The sequence below is a fragment of the Aegilops tauschii genome, chromosome 7 (genome assembly GCF_002575655.3).
Source record: "Aegilops tauschii subsp. strangulata cultivar AL8/78 chromosome 7, Aet v6.0, whole genome shotgun sequence".
NCBI classification, from domain to species: domain Eukaryota; kingdom Viridiplantae; phylum Streptophyta; class Magnoliopsida; order Poales; family Poaceae; genus Aegilops; species Aegilops tauschii.
The window spans coordinates 534238786-534255543 of NC_053041.3; positions in this window are offsets into that span (position 1 = coordinate 534238786).

Genomic DNA, 16758 nt, shown 5'->3' on the forward strand with positions numbered 1-16758 from the left:
TTGTAATGAGGCTAATAACCCTAATCCGTAATAGAAGTAACTCCTGTTATATGATGCCGGCTTATCAGAAAACCATTCCGGGCTGTGATAAACACTAGTTTATTCCATACTGGTGACTTTAAGTTAAAACCAGACCGGGCTGATAGTCTCCGGATTACAATTTGATTGTATACTGTCAACTTGTAGTTGATAGCCTAACCGGGCTGATAAACACCGGTTTAAAAACGTCACAAATCTTATTAAAACAAAGAAAACTCAGCAAAAGGCAAATAAAAACCGTTGTAGTCGAGGCTTTTCATGGGCTGCCAGGCCCCAAATTTGATCAAGAGGTGTAGCTATGGTTCGGGTTCGACCAAGCCCCCAAGTGATGATGTGGCATTACGCCAATCAAGAGGTGTAGCTATGGTTCGGGTTCGACCAAGCCCCCAAGTGATGCTGTGGCATTGCGCCGATCAAGAGGTGTAGCTATGGTTCGGATACGACCAGGCCCCCAAGTGATGCTGTGGCATTACGCCGATCAAGAGGTGTAGCTATGGTTCGGGTTCGACCAAGCCCCCAATTGATGCTGTGGCATTGCGCCGATCAAGAGGTGTAGCTATGGTTTGGATACGACCAAGCCCCCAAGTGATCTAATATCAAGCTTTGAGAAGCTAAATCAAGGGGTAAACCAGACGCCGCTTTGTAAGCTCCATGTAACCACACATGATGTAAGAAAACAACAGATACCCCGCTTTAGCTGAGGTTCCGGTTTATTATATTGATCATAATATATACAATGTCATAATATGCACATAAGCAGAGCCTGTAGCTCAAGTATAGTAGGGCCGAAGATGAGCAATATTCCACGGCCGGTTGGTCTCCTCCTCCGATTTACGTGAGTCTTTGCGCTCTCGAACATCGATTAGGTAGTACGACCCGTTGTGTAGATTCTTGCTGACCACAAAAGGTCCTTCCCAAGGGGGGATAGCTTGTGCATATCCGTCTGATCCTGGATGAGTCGAAGCACCAAATCTCCTTCCTAAAAGGTTCACGTTCTAACCCGGCGGCTATGATAACGACGCAGATCTTGCTGATAAATCGCCGAACGGGCTGCCGCCATGTCACGCTCCTCATCTAATAGGTCAAGAGCTTCCTGCCGTGCTTTCTCGTTGTCAGCTTCAACGTATGCCGCTACACGAGGTGAGTCATGACGGATGTCAATAGGAAAAACCGCTTCCACTCCATAAACCATGAATAACAGTGTGTATCCTGTCGATCTGTTGGGTGTGGTATTGATGCTCCATAACACTGAAGGTAGCTCGTCAACCCAACAACCCAGCGTCCGTTGCAAAGGAACCATAAGCCGGGGTTTGATGCCTCTCAAGATCTCTTGATTGGCCCTCTCCGCTTGACCATTGGACTGGGGGTGAGCCACTGATGACACGTCAAGCCGGATGTGCTCACATTGACAGAACTCCTTCATGCCACCCGTTGAAAGATTGGTACCATTGTCTGTTATAATGCTGTGTGGAAAGCCAAACCGGAAGATCACCTTTTTGATGAATTGAACCGTCATGGCTGCGTCACACTTACTAACTGGCTCTGCCTCCACCCACTTCATGAACTTATCAACCGCCACCAAAAGGTGGGTCTTCTTGTCCTTGGACCTCTTGAAAGGCCCAACCATATCCAGCCCCCAAGTTGCAAACGGCCAGGTGATTGGAATCATCCTCAATTTTTGAGCCAGTACATGAGCGCCCCTTGAGAATTTCTGACAGCCATCACATCTTTTGACCAAGTCCTCGGCATCAGCATGAGCTGTCAACCAATAGAAACTATGACGAAACGCCTTGGCCACCAAAGATTTTGAACCGGCGTGGTGACCACAATCTCCTTCGTGGATCACACGCAAAATTTCACGGCCTTCCTCAGGAGACACACAGCGTTGAAACGCCCCTATCACACTGCAATGATGTAACTCTCTGTCGGAGTAAATGGCCACGGGTAGCAAAACCGACTGCCCCTGGTTCTTCAGAAAAATTATCAGGCCTTTGGGCCTCCCAACACTCCAAGCATTGGCCCCCCCTTCCCTGGCCGGCTACCTCTGAAGCCGACTCACAGAAGGCGGCCCGACCTCAAGCGACCTCCCTCCCCAACACAACCACGGGGTGGCCGACTCCAAGCAGCCGGCCGAGACCACAACCACCAAAGCTACTCCCACATAACGGCGACAAGACGGGGTGTGGCCACAGTGCAGCCCACTACCCCCGAAGCCCGGGGCAGGCATGGCTACAGGAGGCCGTACGGGACGGCCGTCTCCCGTGCGGCTCGGCACTGTAGCCATGCTAGCCTCAACGGCATCCACGACAGACTCCCGTACGGCCCACGGGCGGCGGGCCCCTTCGGCCAGAGAGAGGCGTGAAGGGGGCACGGCCTTCCCCAGTCCGCCAAGGGCGTAGCCGGCCCCCGGATGCCAGCTACCCCCTTCCTCGAAGCAGGAGCCCCATTAAGGAGACAAGACGAGGTAAGGCTACAGTGAGAGCCCCCGAGGCGGCCCACTATAGCCACGCTTACCTCGACAAAGCCCTCGTCATCAGAGGCGAGGCTACAGTAAGCAGCCGCCGACAAGACCCTAGGCGGTGGGGCCGGCCTGTCGACCAAGAAGCCGGCAGCCGGCGGGACCCACCAGCCGGCGGGACCCAACAGCCGGCGGAGAAGCCGGCGAGCGTAGACACTGACGGCTGGGACCAGAGTCCAACCGGATTACCATTGTACCCCCGGGGGGTAGGCCTATATAAACCCCCCGGAGCACCCATGCAAAGGGTTAGCTTCTGAACACAGCACACACACCATAGGGATAGAGAGAAGCAAGAGCTAGCCTTGTTCTTCTTCTCCCTTGAACCCAACAGCTCTAGGAGCGATTGTAACTACCTTTCCTTGATCTAGTGATCATGCGGAGACCCCGCAGAGCAGGACTAGGGGTGTTATCTCCTCGGAGAGCCCTGAACCTGGGTAAGATCCGTCGGCGTGCATGTCTTCGCCTCATCCCGTTTCCAGGCACCGGCGACGTCTTATTAGCACCCACAATGATAAGCCATCCGTTGGCATATGTCGCACCAACCACCCGACATTTGGCGCCCACCGTGGGGCCAGGTGCACCGTCGTCCGGAGACCTGTTCTGGACGGGAACCCTCTTCCTCCCGCGCGAGCGCAGCCAGCCTGCTGTGCCCGATGGCGTTTGCCTCGACGCGCTGCAAGGCGTCGACGACGCCTGCGCAGCGAGCTGCCTCGCTGATCTGCTCGGCGAGACTCGCATCTCCGACGAGCCTGCGTCCGACGCAGGCAGCGACTACCCCGAGAATCGCCTCGTCAGCCTCCTCGACCAGCTTCACGTCTCCAGCGAGCCTGCTGCAGACATGGAGTCGGTCGGCTCCACCGACCCGATGCTCATCGACTCCGACACAGCATCGCTTGACGCCTACCCCTCTGACGTGGTGGTCTTCGACGACCCCCTCCCTCGAGCTGACAGCGGCGGGCAGCGCTGTCACCGAAGTGCTGGTCATCAGCCACGTCGCCAACTCGGGTGAGAATGCCCGCGACGCCTGGCAAGCGGCAATGCACAACCTCTCCGTCCCCATCCCGGCCGACGCCGATGTCGAGACCTTGGAGGCACGCCGCCTTGCCCTCATTGCAGAGGGCCAGAAGATAGCCTCCATGAGACGCCTCACCGAGGCCCACCAGCGCGAAGTCGACCGCGCCGCCTTCGGCACGCCGCCGCCTAGCGGCCCGAGCCGAGCCGGCTTCGTCCAGAAGCGCGGCGCGGCCGTCGCCAGCATGCTGGGCGCAGATCGCCCCGTCTACGCCACCCCGCTCGAGAATCTGCGAGCCGCTCAGGCGACCGCAGAAGAGCTCAATGGGCTGGGAGCCGATGAGCTCCCCTACATGACGAGACGGATCCAGTAGCTGCTCGACGCGGCTGCAGAACGGCACGAAGCCGGCGCCCGTGCTGATAGTCATCCCCCGCGCCGGGAGCATGGCACAACATCCCGCTCGCCGACTGCGAGCGGCGCGCGCCAAAAGAAAGACAAGGAGCCGGCTGCCAGCCGCAGCCGGACTCGCATTACCATCGAGCGCGACGCGGAAGGCCGCCCTCGAGCGGTTGAACACCAAGGAAATCTGCCTCCTCCCCTGCCTCGAAGAGAAAGACGCCTCACTCCGCCGCCTATCACACACCCGACTCTTGGCGACCGACTCGGCCGCCGAGAAGGAGTCGGCGAGAACGACGCCCGCCACAGGATCGACCGCCTTGCTCGATCCTTGGCGTTAGAAGAAGAAGACGATGTCGGCCCGCCATGCTTTGGCCCCCGCATCCGCGACGAGCCCTTCCCCAAAGGGTTCTCGCTCCCCAGAGACACGCCCAAGTACAACGGCTCGGTGAAGCCGGAAGATTGGCTCATCGACTACTCCACGGCCGTCAGCATAGCCAACGGCAATCGGCGCGTCGCCGTGAAGTACGTCCCCCTCATGCTGCAAGGCACGGCGCGCACATGGCTCAACAACCTCAAGCCCTACAGCATCAATAGTTTGCTGGACTTCACCGAAGTCTTCGTCCGCAACTTCACCAGCACCTACAAGCGGCCTCCCAAGCCTCGCCAGCTCTCCCTCTGCGTCCAAGGGCCCAACAAGTCGACCCGCGACTACCTCACGCAATGGGCCGAGCTCCGCAACTCCTGCGAGGGGGTGCACGAGGTCCAGGCCATCGAGTACTTCACCGCCGGGTGCCGAGAGGGCACCCTCCTCAAGCACCGACTCCTCTGCGACGAGCCAGCTACCCTCAATGAGTTGCTGGTCATCGCGGACAAGTACGCCACAGCTGACTCCTCAATGAAAACGGAGCTCCGAGTGGACGCCTCGGGGAAAGTGATAGCTTCGGCTCCTAAGACGCCGGCTGGCGACCCCAACCGGCGCCCCTACCAGAACGACCACAAGCGCAAGGCCCCCATGCCGACTTCCTCCAGTCGGCAGGTGGCCACAGTTGAAGACGAGCAGCCTGAAGAACGGCCCGCTCCTAAGAAGAAGGGTGGAAGGCCGGCTTGGCAGCCGTCTTTCTCCTACGAGCAAGCTCTCGACGCCCCCTGCAAATTCCACAGCGGCGCGAAGCCGTCCAACCACACAACCCGGAAATGCCACTGGCTCACCCGCATCACCAAGGGCGAGGGGATGTTGCCGCCTCCGCCTCCCGGCGCGCCGCCTCCAGCCCCCCAGCAGCCGGCGGCTCGGCCGGCAGTCAGCGCCATCCAAGACGAATTTCCCGAAGAGCACGCCGCCTACGTCGTCTTCACCAGTCAAGCCGACGACAAGCGCAGCCGACGCCGATAGTATCAAGAAGTGAATGCAGTCACCACCAGCGCCCCCGAGTTCATGCACTGGTCAGAAAAGCCAATCAGCTGGAGCCAGGCCGACCACCCAGAGGTGATGCCTTCGCCTGGCTCCTATGCAATGGTCTTGGATGTCACCCTCGCGACGGAGAGGCGAGCTGCCAGATTTTCCCGCGTCCTGATAGACGGCGGAAGCAGTATCAACATACTGTACCGCGATACCATGGAGAAGCTGAACATCAAAGCGAAGCAGCTCATGCCGAGCCACACCGTCTTCCATGGTATCGTCCCTGGCCTGTCTTGTTCCCCAATCGGCAAGATCAAAATGGATGTTCTCTTCGGAGACAAAGATCATTTTCGCCGAGAAGCAATATGGTTCGAGGTAGTGGATTTGGAGAGCCCCTATCATGCACTGCTCGGCCGACCTGCCCTGGCCAAGTTCATGGCTGTGCCCCACTACGCCTACCTGAAGATGAAGATGCCGAGCTCGAAGGGGATCATCACGGTAGCCGGCGACTACAAGAAGTCCATCGAGTGCGCCATGGCCAGTAGCCGGCTGGCCGAGTCCCTCGTGGTGGCAGAAGAGAAGAAGATGTTGGAACGGGTTGTGGCCATGGCCGGCAAGCAGCCGGCCTTGTCCCCCAACCCCAAGGATTGTGATGCGCAGGGCTCCTTCCAGCCTGCCAAAGAGACGAAGAAGATACCTCTGGACCCGGAGAACCCGGAGAGGTTCGCTGTCATTGGGGCGAACTTGGACAGTAAATAGGAAGGCGAGCTCGTCGACTTCCTCCGTGAGAATCGAGACATCTTTGCATGGTCCCCAAAGGACATGCCGGGTGTCCCGAAGGATTTCGCCGAGCACAAGCTACATGTCCGAGCTGATGCAAAGCCGGTCAAGCAACCCCTCCGCCGACTGTCCGAAGAGAAGCGAAGAATTGTGGGAGAAGAGATAGCCCGGCTCCTTACCGCCGGCTTTATCATGGAAGTGTTCTTTCCAGAATGGCTTGCCAACCCCGTTTTGGTTCTGAAGAAGAATAACAAGTGGCGTATGTGTATAGACTACACCAGTCTGAACAAGGCCTGCCCAAAGGATCCGTTTGCTCTGCCGCGGATTGACCAAGTGATAGACTCCACAGCCAGATGCGAGCTGTTAAGTTTTTTGGATGCGTACTCAGGGTACCATCAGATCAAGTTGGACCCAGCTGACCGCCTGAAGACTGCCTTCATCACACCCTTTGGAGCTTTCTGCTACCTGACTATGACATTCGGCTTGAGAAATGCCGGTGCCACTTTTCAGCGTTGCATGCAGAAATGTCTCTTGAAACAACTCGGCAGAAAGGCCCACGTCTACGTAGACGACATTGTGGTGAAGACAGAGAAGCGCGGTACCTTGCTGGAAGACCTGAAAGAAACATTCGCCAACTTGCGCCGATTCCAGATCAAGCTCAACCCCGAGAAGTGCGTGTTCGTAGTGCCAGCCGGCCAGCTGCTAGGCTTCCTGGTCTCCGAACGCGGCATTGAGTGCAACCCCGTCAAGATCAAGGCCATCGAGAGGATGGAGATTCCCACCAAGCTGCGAGATGTGCAGAAGTTCACTGTCTGCTTAGCCTCCCTGAATCGTTTTATCAGCCGACTAGGAGAAAAGGCTCTCCCCTTGTACCGACTCATGAAGAAGTCCACTCACTTCGAGTGGAATGATCAAGCCGACCAAGCCTTCCATGAGTTGAAGAAAATGCTGACCACTCCGCCTGTCCTGGCTGCGCCGACTGAGAAGGAGCCCATGCTCCTCTACATCACCGCGACTAGCCGAGTCATCAGCACTGTTGTTGTGGTCAGCGCCCGGAGGAAGGCCGAGCCCAGCTAGTCCAGAGGCCGGTGTACTATCTCAGCGAAGTGCTGTCCAGCTCAAAGCAAAACTACCCGCACTACCAGAAGATGTGCTATGGGGTGTACTTCGCTGCCAAGAAACTAAAGCCCTACTTCCAAGAGCACCCCATCACGGTCGTGTGCACCGCCCCGCTTGCCGAGATCATAGGCAGCCAGGATGCATCCGGCCGGGTGGCCAAATGGGCCATTGCATTGGCGCCCTACACGATCTTCTATCAACCCTGCACCGCCATCAAGTCGCAAGCATTGGCCGACTTCCTCGTCGACTGGGCCGAGACCCAGTACCTACCGCCGGCTCCCGACTCTACCCATTGGCGGATGCACTTTGACGGGTCCAAGATGCGCACCGGCTTGGGAGCCGGCATCGTCCTCACCTCTCCCAAAGGCGACAAGCTCAAGTACACGCTGCAGATCCACTTCGCCGCCTCCAACAACGTGGTCGAGTACGAGGCGCTCGTACACGGGCTCCGGCTAGCCAAAGAACTTGGCATACGCCGGATCCTGTGCTACGGCAACTCAGACTTGGTGGTCCAGCAATCGTCTGGCGACTGGGATGCCAAGGACGCAAACATGGCGAGTTATCGATTCCTCGTCCAGCAGATCAGCGGATACTTCGAGGGGTGCGAGTTCCTCCACGTGCCAAGGGCCGACAACGACCAAGCAGATGCCCTAGCACGGATCGGCTCCACCCGACAAGCCATACCGACTGGCGTCTCCCTCCAGCGCCTCCTCAAGCCGTCCATCAAGCCGTCTCCAGAGTCGGATTCCATCTTCGTACCGCCTGCGCCAGATACAGCCGGATCCGACTGGAGAAACCCCGCAGGCGGCACGGGGACTTCGACAACTGGCCCGGGGACTGCCGTAGTCGCACCCGGCCCGGGGACTTCAGAACCCGGCCCGGGGACTGCAGCAGTTGGCCCAGGGACTGCAACGACACAAGAAGCAATGGCCGACTCACCCAACCCACCCACCCGAGTCATGGTGGCCACATTAACAGAAGAAGAAGACACAGCTCCCTCATGGGCCCAGCCCATCCTCAAGTTCCTAGTCAGCAGAGAGCTGCCGGCTGATGAGATCTCAGCAAGACTAGTGCAACGACGAGCCACAACATATACAATAATCAACAGAGAGCTTGTGAAGCGCAGCGTCACTGGAGTCTTCCAGTGTTGCGTTGAGCCAGAAACAGGAGTGGCAATCCTCAAAGACATCCACCAAGGCGAATGCGGCCACCACGCAGCCTCAAGATCACTTGTGGCCAAGGCTTTCCGCCATGGTTTCTTCTGGCCGACTGCCTTGGAGGATGCTAAAGAAATAGTCAAGAGCTGCAGAGGATGCCAAGTTTTTAGTTCCAAACAACACCTGCCGGCTTCTGCACTCAAGACCATTCCACTCACCTGGCCTTTTGCCGTCTGGGGACTGGACATGGTGGGCCCTTTCAAGACAGCCCGCGGCGGCTTGACGCATCTACTTGTCGCTGTGGACAAGTTCATAAAGTGGATCGAAGCAAAGCCGATCAAGAAGCTGAACGGGCCGACTGCCGTGACATTCATCACCGACACCACTACTCGGTACGGCGTGCCGCACAGCATCATCACCGACAACGGCACGAACTTCGCCAAAGGAGCACTGGCACGTTTCTGCGCGACGCAGGGCATCCGACTGGACTTAGCGTCCATTGCCCATCCGCAGTCAAACGGCCAGGTCGAGCGAGCAAATGGACTCATCCTCTCCGGCATCAAGCCCCGATTGGTTGCACCACTGGAGCGGTCAGCCGGCTGCTAGCTTGAGGAGCTGCCGGCTGTCCTCTGGAGCCTACGCACTACACCCAACAAGTCAACCGGCTTCACTCCATTTTTCCTCGTGTATGGTGCCGAGGCTATCATCCCTACAGACATCGAATTCGACTCGCCTCGGATCACCATGTACACGGAGGAGGAGGCCAAAGAAGCAAGAGAAGACGGCGTGGACCTACTGGAAGAAGGCCGGCTGCTAGCACTCAGCCGGTCCGCCATCTACCAGCAAGGGCTGCGCCGCTACTACAGCCGCAAGGTCAAGCCAAGATCCTTCCAAGAGGGCGACCTTGTGCTCCGGCTGATCCAGCGAACAACCAGCCAGCACAAGCTCTCGGCCCCTTGGGAAGGCCCCTTCGTCGTCAGCAAGGCACTCGGCAACGACTCCTACTACTTGATCGACGCGCAAAAACCAAGAGCACGCAAGAGAGACGACTCCGGCAAGGAGTCGGAGCGACCATGGAACGCAAACCTCCTGAGACGATTTTACAGTTGAAAGCAGTATGTATCATGCTACCCCTTTTTTTGTATTAAGCACGAACCAACAGGCCCCCCGAACAGTACTCGGGGACTGCCTTTTATTTATCTATGAATGACGAGTGTCACATCCATGAATGTATCATTACATTTGAATTTTTGGTCCGGCACCGGGTTCGACTTGTCGGCCCGGGGACTGGCCGCCTTGAGCTATATTGAAAGTTTTCCCTAAAGTCAGAAAAGTAGTGCGCCGGCTCCCGAGTCCTCTCTTGTTGAAAGTCGCAGCTCAAAGAACTGACTGTCCAACTAGCAAGAGGCAAGACAGAAAGGACGCCCACACGAAAAATGGCTAAGGAACAACGAACCTATATAGCAAAGAGACGGCCTCCAAACATGCCTGCCGGCTGCCAGAACAGCCGGCTGGCCGGCTTCCTAAACACTTAGCTTTAGTCCTGCAAAGCTAAAGTACTCCCCCCCAATTGGCCAAGCACTCCTCCAGCTACAGATTGCAGAGCAACTGTCGGACTGGGGAGGCGGCAACCAAGGGAGGGCGGCAAAGGAAACAGCAGAAGGACAAAAAGCAAAAGTACAAGGAAAGGCCAAATGCATAAGTTATATATATATAAAGCCCCCAACAGGCTGGCAACAGACATAAGTTCGAATACACCCAGTGGGTGGAATTGTGCAGACTTAACCAAACATTGTTCCAAAAGTAACTAGACAGGGAAACAAAAGATGGTAGACTAAGGCGCGCTACGGAGGCCGAGCTAGTCGGTGAAGGCGTCCTCGCCGGCTGAAGGAGTGGCCGACTAGCGGGTCCCGGCTTGACCACCACCTACGGCAGGAGACGCACTCGCGCGCGACGTAGTGCTGGAGGCGCGGTCAGGCTGAGGCTGGCCGGCTGCTTCACCAGCCGGCTCGGCGTCTTCACCCTCCTCCTCCTCTTCTTCACCCTCGTCGCTGGAGTCGATCTCCTCCGCCGAGTCTTCGCCATCCGACGGGTTCAGACCGAACCACTCCTCCGGCTGGGCGACACCATTGTCGTCCACCTCGGGGGCGAAGACGCTGGTGTCGGTATAGTCGGCGATCGCCGAAGCCCGCCGGATGATGGCCGGCCGCACCGGCTCCAGCTCAGTGTTGGCTTGCTGCCGCCAGGTAGCCAGCTGGTCCAGGCTCAGGCCGGGATACCAGGCCTTGAGGAACTCCAACGCCCGCCTGGCACCGGAGCGAGCCGCCGAGGCCTTCCAGGCTTCGAAGCGGCCGACTGCCACCTCCAGCCAGTCGGCAGTCCGACTGGGGGTGCGAGGAACCACTTGGCCGGGCCAGAGGGCAGCCAAGACCTGCGCCCCGGCACGTTGAAGACGGCGGAGCAGTCGTTGAGCCGGCTGGATGCGGGCCTGGATCGCCAAGAGCTGCTCCTCCAGCGAACGGCCGGCGGTTGGCGAGATCTCAAAGCCAGCCTGCCTTCGCGCCTGGCGGCGGGCCTCGATGGTCTGGTTGGCAGCAGTAGAATAGCCAGGGAAATATTCTGCGCAAGCAAGAAGAAGGAAGGGAGAAAAGAGCACCAAATCAGAAAAAGAGCCAAAGTGGCAGATGGCAAGAAAGGACGAAGAGGTAGGCGGCTTACCGTCAACCAGATCTTCGATATGGCCATAGCCAGAGACCAGAGTCTGCCTGGCCTCAGCCCAGCCAGCCGCTTCCGTCTCGTACTCGGCCTGGAGGGCGGCTTCGCGGTCCTGCACCACCTTCAGGGCCGCCTTGTGGCCTTCCTCCTGGTCGGCCAGCTTCTTGACCAGGCGGTCGCGTTCCTGCACCAAGGCGCCAAGCTCGGCATCCTTGGCGCGAAGGGCAGTCTGAGACTCCCAGTTGTGCCCTCAGACTGGCGTTGGCCACTGCAGAGACGACAGGAAAAGAAGAACAGTAAGAAATCGTCAAGGAAGATCCGACCCGACTGCTCAGCAGTCGGCCCGAATCTCGGGGACTACACCCAGTGGGTGCGCTGACGCGCCATCACATGAGATAAAGAACAAAGCACGTACCTCGGCTCTCAGTAAGGTCGGCGGTCTTCTGAGTCAACTCCCGAGCCTGGGAGTTGAAGGCGGCCGCTCGAAGGTTGTGGTAGTCCTGCAAGATGGACAAAAGATCGAAGTAAGAACAAGAATAGCAAAGACAAATCCACCAAGAAGTTCCAAGCTGCCTGCTCAGCAGCCGACTCGGAACTCGGGGACTACACCCAGTGGGTGCGCTGACGCGCCCCCACGGAAGAAATCAAGATCAAAGAGAAATCAAGATCAAGAAGAAGCAAGATGGGAGCACTAACCCGGATGGCCGCGCGCGTCGCGAGGAACTCGTCGGTGAACTGCCTCAGCGCCGCAGCTTGACCCTGGAGCCGGGTCCGGACGTCCTGTGCAGCCACGTTCACCACGGCCGTCCCTCCGCCTGGCGTCCACCCCGAGGTAGCGCTGGCCGCCTCCGCATCTCGGGCCGACGAGCTGGAACCCACGGCCGGCTGTGGCTACGACGCGGCCTTCTGCGGCTCTGACGCGGCCTTCCCCGCACGCCGGCTCGACGGAATCCGGACCGCCGTCTCAGCCCTCGCGGCCGGCTCGCCCCCCGCTGACTGTGCAGGCGGCGGATCAGGCTGGCCGCCTTGAGCCACCCCAGTTGGCGGGGTCGGCACCGACGCCCTCTCCAGGATGATGACGTCGTCGCTTCCCCCCAGCCCTGGCAGGTCGCCGCTGGCTCCCTCTGGCGAGGGCTCCATATCCCCAGGCGCCATGATGCGCAACGGGGTGACCATCAAAACCTCCCCTGCTGCCGCCGCGGCCGCAGCCTCTGCTTGGGCCCTGGCTGCGGCATCGGCGAGTGCCTTCGCCGCCTCCTCCTCCCGTGCCGCCTGGGCGGCGGCCGCCCTCCGTGCCTCCGCCTCCCGCGCCTCTCGCTCCGCCCGCGTGTCACAGCCCCAGATCAACCCTTGCTTGATTTTTCTTGCATCCATGCATCATGTATAAATTCGAATGAAATTTGAATTGAGGAATTTTCAAAGCCTCAGAAACCTTTTAAAAATGATCAACATTAAAATCTTCTCAAAGAAGCCCAAGAAAATGTTCCTGTTAAACCTTGAAAAATATTGGCAAGAATGACATTCAAACCAATATTTTTGGAATCACAGAAATATTTATTTTGGGCCTTTTTGAATTAAATCAATGACATATTTGGGTTGGATTTATTTCTGTTACATAAGAAATAAAGTTCATATATTTTTGTGAGTTGCCTGTGACCTTGGACTAGTTTCTGAGCTCACATAACCAATTACAGAAAGTTTAGAAAATGATCTGATGTTTTAAATCAAGTCAAAACAAATAGCAGAAAAATTAGAAAAGAGAAATAAAAGTCGGAAGAGAGAGAGAACCTTACCTGGGCCTTACCTGCAGCCCAAGTGGCTAGGCCAGCCCACCTGGCCCATGCCAGTAACCACCTACCTTTGCCAGTAGGCAGAGGAGGGGGACAGCGCACCGCCGCCGAGCACGCGCCCGCGCCACCTCCTGCTTCCCTGGCCCCTCCTGGCGACGCCACGAAGACGCCCCGAAGCCCCTGTCTCCTCTCCCTCACTCGCTGCACTCTCTCCCCTCCCCTGTCCCTCTCGCGCGCACACACCCGAGCGGAGCTCGTCGACGCCGCTCGCCGTAGCCATGGCCACCGGCCACCCCTCGCCCCGCCGATGAGTCCACGAGCTCCGCCTCGACGCCTTGAAGCTCCCCCTCAACGCGAGCATCGCCGGACGCCCTGTCGCCTCGCCATCGACCCGTCGTCTCCGCGCACGGCCGTGCATCGCCGCCGCCAAATTCCGACGCCGTCCGTGCCTCCCCGAGCTCGCTGAGAACCTCTTCGTGACCGCGGTGAGCCCCCGGTCATTTCCCCCTAACCCTGTCCCCGTTTGGTTGCCGTAGCACCATACCCCCACGAGCACCGAAGCTCGCCGCCGCCATTGCCAACGAGCTCCGTGCTCCTGAGCTCGGCCGCTCGCCCGAGCATCACCAGCGTGCTCGCCGCGCTCCTGTGAACCTGAAGCACCCGGCCGTTCGCCCCGCCGTGCCCCACAGCCCCGTTCCCAACCTCGCCCGAACTCCGGCGGCCGCAAAGAGCCCGCCGTCGTCAACTCCGTCCACCCCAGACCCTCCCGCGTGTTCCATTGGATGGGCGCGAGCGCTAGCTACCCATAGCACCCATCCGCGCATCGAATGGACGCCGGAGCCGCGATTCCGGCGTGCCTCCGCCGTGGCCAGAGGTCACCGGCGGCTAAGCGCCGGCCTAACCCCGATTAGGCTAGTGCTAATGATGCCCTGTGCAATTGACATGCGGGCCCCACTGTATAATTAACCAGCTAACAAAAATAGATTAAATTAATCTAAGTCCAGTGGCCCACGTGTCAGTTTGACTACGCTGACGTGGCCGTTGACCTGGCCCCACTGGTCAGCCACTGTTCCTGCCCTGTCACACTGACGTGTGGACCCCACTGGTCAGGTTTGACCTGACCGGGTTAGTTGACCTGCTGACGTCACACTGACGTCAGGCTGACGCAGTAAAGCATTATCTGGATTTAAGTTTATTCAGAAAATTCCAAAAAATAGTATAAACTTCTATAAATCATATAAAATCAACCGTAGCTCAGAATGAAATAATTTATATATGAAAAATTATCAGAAAAATGCAATCTATCCATCTGTATCATTTTCATGCATGTCAAACTAAGTTATACCTGCTGTATAGGTGAAAACATGATAATGCACTATTTGAATTCATAGTTCGAATTTGAATTCACCTTGAGTTCAAATCAACCCAAACCTTTCTGTTGCTAGTTGCATTAGGCCAAATCACGTCATATTGCCATGTCATGATCATGCATCATATTGTGCATTGCATTGATTGTGTTTCCTTCTCTGTTGCCGGTGATTGCCCCCTCTCGATAGCCGTGATTCCGACGACGTGATCGATGACACCGATGAAGAACTATACTATCTTCGGAAGTGTCAGGCAAGCAAAACCCCCCTTGTTCATTCCGATACAATCCCATTCTCTCGCTCCTGCTCTCTTCTACTGCATTAGGACAACATCGATTCAACTGTTACATGTTGCGGTAGTTGAACCCCTTTTCCTCTGCATGACCTGTCATTGCCACAGTAAATAGATGAAACCCACTAGCATGAGTAGGAGTTGTTTGAGCCCTGATGTGCCTACTCATTCATGCTTGTTTGTCATGCCTGCTACTGCTTAGAGTTGAGTCGGGTCTGATTCATCGGGGATGAATTGGAATGGTGATGAACATGTCCTACTGTGTGTGAGCTAAGTGTGTGAACACGATTTGGTAAAGGTAGCGGTGAGAGGCCATGTAGGAGTACATGGTGGGTTGTCTCATTGAAGCCGTCCTCAGGAACTGAGTTCTGTGTTTGTGATCCATGATACAGTTACTACCACGCATTGGGCCCGAAACCAATGGACCCTCTCGGCTTCTTAATCACCCTTGTCCTCTGTCCAGGAGTTGCAAGTAGTTTCTGGTGTTTGTAGTATGCTGGAGGCCGTGGACAGCGCTGACCGAGGGGTGGGCTATGATGCGGTAGGCACGTGGCACGGTGTACCGGGCGCCCGTTTGGTGTCTCGGGAACCCTGCACACATCGTTCGGGGCCGTATGTGGAAACCTCGGCCGGTCTCCCTGCGGATGGAACCTGAATAGGCGATAAACCTGGACTAGAGACTTGAGTGTTTAGGTAGGCTGTGGCCGACTCCCTCACCAGGCTTCCGCTTGAAGGTTGCCGAGGTACACGACGTGTACATGGTGGTAAGTGGCGAGAGCGTGTGTGACGAAGTACACCCCTGCAGGGTTAACATCATCTATTTGAATAGCCGTGTCCGCGGTAAAGGACTTCTGGGTTGCCTATAACAGTTCATAGACAAGTGAAAGTGGATACTCTAAAATGCGCAAGATAAGCGTGAGTGCTATGGATGGCGTTCTCGTAGGGAGACGGGAGCGGATCCATAGTGGAGTATTGATATGGTGAATATGTGGACTCGTGTGCGCCACCTCAAAAGAGTTGCTTGCAGTCGTAGTTAGGATAGCCACCGAGTCAAAGCTGGCTTGCTGCAGTTAAACTCCACCACCCCCTTTGTTGATACCGATGCATATGTAGATAGCTCTGATGTAAGTCTTGCTGGGTACATTTGTACTCACGTTTGCTTATTTTATGTTTTGCAGAGAGACGTCAGTCTCGCTAGTAGTTCCGTGTGGATTTCGACGTTTAGCTTGATACCTCAGCTACGATCTTGTGCCCTCGGCAGGATCTAGTAAATAGTCAGGCTTCTCAGCCTTTTTTCATTTGTAGATGTCTGTACTCAGACATGTTGAGCTTCCGCATGTGCTTTGACTTGTATGCTCTGAATGTTGGGTCATGAGACCCATGTTTGTAATATCTGGCTCTTCGGAGCCTAATGAATAAATACTCTGAGTCGTAGAGTCTTGTTGTGATGCCATGTTGTATTTGCACATATCGAGCATATTGTGTGTATGATTGAAATGCTTGGTATGTGTGGGATCCGACAATCTAGTTGTCTATCCTTAGCAGCCTCTCTTATGGGGAAATGTAGTCTAGTGCCTCCTTGAGCCATAGTAGTCCGCTACAGCCCGGTTCACCGGAGTCCTGCTAGCCCAGCACTGCTGCTCTGGACACTTGACTGGCCGGCATGTGAGTCATATCGTTCCTGTGTCTGTCCCTTCGGGGAAATGTCACACGGTGACATCCGGAGTCCTGCCTAGCCTGCTACAGCCCGGGTTCCCGGAGTCCTGTTAGCCCAGTGCTACAGCCCGGATTCACACGCTGCTGACCGACACGTTCGATGTTGATTCATGTATGCCTGTCCCCATACGTTAGTGCCGCTTTGGGTTCACGACTAGCCATGTCGGCCCGGGTTCTCTGTCATATGGATGCTAGCGACACTGCCATATACGTGAGCCAAAAGGCGCAAACGGTCCCGGGCCATGGTAAGGCGACACCCGTGGGAGTACCGTGCGTGAGGCCGCAAAGTGATATACGGTGTTACAGGCTAGATCGGTGTGACTTGGAATCGGGGTCCCGACAGCGTTGGTATCAGAGCCAGACTGCCTGTAGGTTTACCAAGCCAAACTGGTCGAAGTTGAGTCTAGAAATGCTTTAGTTATATAAGGGAATTGATTGTGGAAGGGAACGTAAGGCTC